Source organism: Callospermophilus lateralis, chromosome 11 (genome assembly GCF_048772815.1).
Source record: "Callospermophilus lateralis isolate mCalLat2 chromosome 11, mCalLat2.hap1, whole genome shotgun sequence".
Taxonomy (NCBI): Eukaryota; Metazoa; Chordata; class Mammalia; order Rodentia; family Sciuridae; genus Callospermophilus; species Callospermophilus lateralis.
Window position 1 is genome coordinate 46,617,418 of NC_135315.1, and position 4,341 is coordinate 46,621,758.

Below are 4,341 nucleotides of genomic sequence, written 5' to 3' on the forward strand. Positions count from 1 at the left end.
AAAAGTTATAGTTTTGGGGCTGAGGCTGTAGCTCAATGGTAAAGCACCTGCTTTGCATGTGTGAAGCACTGGGTTTGATCCTCAGCACCACATAGAAATAAATAAATATACTGTGTGTCAATCAACAACTAAAAAAATTTTTTTAAGTTATGGTTTTAAAAAAGGAACACATGGTAAATTATCGATTTAACAGATAGAAATTTCAATTAAAATATTTAAATTATGCTTCCAGGGTCAGCTAGAATTAACAAGCAGAAAACCTTCCTAGCAGGTTACTGATAAAAAGCTTTACATCAACTACCCATCTCCACTTCAGCTCTTTTGTTTTCACTTCAGATTTTTAACACTGGAAAATTATGTGATATTTTATTTGAAAAGAAAACTTTGTGATGGGAAGAAAGAACTGCAATAATATTCAAATATACATCACAATATTTATACTGGACAAAACTGTGTACCCTATTGCAAGAGTTACCATGATACAGAGAATAGAATTGTCTTCTTACAAAAGACTCTTCCTAGGGCTCCCTTCATGTCTCTGTTCCTCAGGCTGTAGATGAAGGGGTTCAGCATGGGAGTCACCACTGTGTACATCAGAGCCATGACAGTGTCTTTCACAGTAGAATTATTAGCTGATGGACATAAATAGAGACCAATAATTGTCCCATAGAACAGTGACACCACAGAGAGATGGGAGCCACAAGTGGAGAAGGCCTTGTGGATACCACGAGCAGAAGGGACCTTGAGGATGGAGGAAAAAATTTGTACATAGGACCCAAGGATGAGTAGAAATGGGGTGACAATAACAAGTCCTCCCATGATAAATATCACCAGTTCATTGACATGAGTGTTGGAGCAGGCCAGCTTCAGTAAAGCAGATATTTCACAGAAAAAGTGGGGGATCACATTGTCCGAACAGAAAGACAATCTGACCACAAGCAGGTGTGCAATAGGGCATGGAGCATGGTCAGCACCCAGGATAGCACCACCAGGGAGAGACAGAGCTTGGGGCTCATGATGGTGGTGTAGTGCAGGGGGAAGCAGATGGCCACATAGCGGTCATAGGCCATGGCCACAAGGAGGAAGCTCTCTAGGTCTGCAAAGCACAGGAAGAAGTACATTTGAGTCAGGCAGCCTGCATAGGGGATGGAGGGAACTTGACTCTGCATGTTCTGCAACAGTTTAGGAATGGTCACAGAGGAAAAGCAGAGGTCAGAGAAGGACAAATTGCCGAGAAACAAATACATGGGTGTGTGCAGATGGGAGTCCAGGTGAATGAGGATGATGATGAGGAGGTTCCCCAGGACGGTGGTAAGATACATGGCCAGGAACAAGGCATAGAACAGGTTCTGGTGCTCTGGTTGGATGGGCAGGCCCAGGAGGAGGAACTCTGAGATGGGAGTTTGGTTCCTTCCTGTCATGCTCTGTCTACTGTATCTTTTTTTTAAAAAAAGAAAGACTTGGGTCCCTTAACAATTCAAATAAATGAACATTTTTCTCTTATATGTGATCTGGTACTCATTCTACAATAACTGATCCCACCTTGATTACAATAATTATTATCTTTAAAATCTAATTGTCCATCATCTTTATAATCATTAATGCCTTTTTCTTAAATTCTTTGTAACATGTTTGAATATTCCATCCTTTCCTAAACACTTACCTATTGGTTTCTGAGACAAAATGCATTACTTTTTTACATACATGCCTGTCTGGTAATCCTAGGGAACCATAATTGGCTCCTGTTCTATCAGTAACTTGTATGTTGATATTCCTCATGGATTTTGCTAAACCCTATCTTATCATAACTCTATATGGAACTCTCCTAATAAACCTGACATGCTCCAATGGCTTATATCAGTATTTAAAACTCAGACATGAAAGCTGGGGATATAGCACAGTGGTGAAATGCTCATCCAACATGCACAGGGCCCTAATGCAACCTTCAGCACCTCAAAAAAAATAATCAAGTAAATAAAAATAATAATCAGTAAATAAAACTCAGGTATAGACGTCCCTAACCTATAAATTTCTATATCCCATAACAATTGTCTTCCATTCAATGAATCATAGGCTCCTTAAGCTCAACAGGTCCCTAATGAAACTCATCAGATTGTACTTCCTCTGTACCTCTCTCTTCCTCCTCTACTCTCATATTTTAAAAAAGGAATGCAGCATCAGATCAGAAGTCGTGAATTGTTTCATTCATTTTTTCTCTTACCATCAACTCCAACACACCACGTCATGTATATTCTACACTTTGTTCTCCTGCTACTTCATCCACTTCTTATCACAAGGCCAAGTTCCTCATCTACAATGGCATCTCATCTCACCTGGATTATGGAAGCAGTTTCTCAAGTCTTGTCCCTCATAGGGAAAATTGTGCACCTGGTTTCTCAGAATGCTGAGTCCCTTCTGAGTGAGTAGGATGATCTCTTGAGTCAGGAGTACATGCTGGGATCACAAATTGGAGACATCACCTGGTAGTGTCACTGCTGACCCATCAACTCTGATCTTCTCCTGTGGTAAAATCCATCATTACATCCTGCACTGACATAAGAATCACATATGGCAGTGCTTATAAACCTTAATAGATGTGCAAATACCTGGGGATTTCTTTTAAAAAAATTCATTCTGGTTCTATAGCTCAATTTCTACATATTAAATGAGCATCCAGGTAATGGCAATTCTGTGGTCAATAAACTTCATGTAAGTAGCAAGTACATACACTGCCATGAAAATACATATTACTGCCAAGTTCAGATAAAGTTAAATAATTATCTCTAAGAAGGGCTTGTGAAAAGATTTTTAAATCTCTGAAAGAAAATACAAAGAAGAAAGAGAAGAAGGAGGAGGAGAAGGGGCAGAAGGAGAATTAAAAATTACAACTTTCAACCCAAAATTTTAAAAGCTGCTATTATTTTGAACTGACAGAATTGTCGATATTATTGCACAATAAATTATACCAATGAACATTATTATTAATAACACATAAAAATGTTGAACATTAGTTAAAGTATTAAAACCATGTGAGAAAGTCTTGGGAGGCAGAATGATGGAAACTTAACAGACCTGAAAAATTATTCTGCAGAACACCACACAACCTGGGAGTTCAAGACAATCACGTTTGAAAGTCAAGAATTCATTCACTCTGCTACCAACTCATCCAGGGTGGCTGAGGGTGACTCCAGAGCCCAACTCAGGATCCTTTCCCCTTTATTCACCAGAGACACAGGAAATAACAGTCTCCATAGTCTTCACCTAACTGCACCATCCCTTCTTATTCTTCCCCTTCTACTCACAGAAGTCAGAGGAGCTCTGCATCCCATAGGAGTACCAAGGCTGGAACTCATTAAAGACAAAATAATTAGCCAGGACCTCTCAGAGACTAATTCTCCCAGAGTCCTGTAGTGGTGACTCATGACAGCCTCTGTTCACACCAGACCATCCTTTGGGGAAAAGTGAAGATGCTGAGCAGCTCAGGACAGATGCTTTCTCATTGCCTATGTGGGGAAGGGGCAGGAGACTTGTGTGGCTGCAGCCTACAATTCAGGAGGTGAAGGTGGATGGCTGCAGAAACTATGAAGTAATCAGGGACCACATTATGAATTAATCTTAGGAGTTTAAGAGTTTAGGTTTTATCCTATGAATAACAGGGATCCATACACCATATAGTGGTCTTTGAGTAGAGTACTGCCATGAAACTCGTGTTTCAGAAACATTGCAAGGATGGCAGAACCTGTTATTTCTCCACAGTCCCTAGGATAGAAAGAAATGGATTTAACAAGGATCAGACTTCTATGATTAAAGAACATGCAGATATAAAGAAATCACAAGAGTAAGAAAAAATAAACTTACCTGAACATGTTCAATCCTTCCTCATGCAGATTTGAAAAATGGACCTTTGCATCACATTTGGCTCATTTTTATGAAAATCTTTAAGAAGCCCCAGCATGACCATCGTCCCTTCCTCCATCTATGCCATGTCACTTCCCACTGCCAAGATTATTCTGGCCCTGTATTTGAATGTGAAGCCAGGTTTGGCATATATAATTCACTTTCCCACCATCCACTAGTTTTTAGCCATCATTTGCTGCAGGATCTTTACATAGTGGCACATTGCAACTTTCCATTGTAGGGACCTGAATCTTTATTGGTGCTCCTTTATTGGGATTTATACTTTTCATTAACATTTGTCATGAACTTTGAATTATAAAGTGGTACCCAAACAATTCTGCAAGATTTCAGATGTCACCTTCTCTATTCCAGTTGTGTAGAGTAACAAAGTTTCCCCTTGGTGACCAATATCAACTACCCCACGAACAATAGCAACCCGCTGTT

General features: G+C 39.7%; 1 pseudogene; it reads right to left on the reverse strand.

The window, feature by feature from the left end:
- Positions 1-471: 471 nt before the first annotated feature.
- Positions 472-3,924, reverse strand: LOC143409288 (olfactory receptor 1468-like; annotated as a pseudogene).
- Positions 3,925-4,341: the final 417 nt, after the last annotated feature.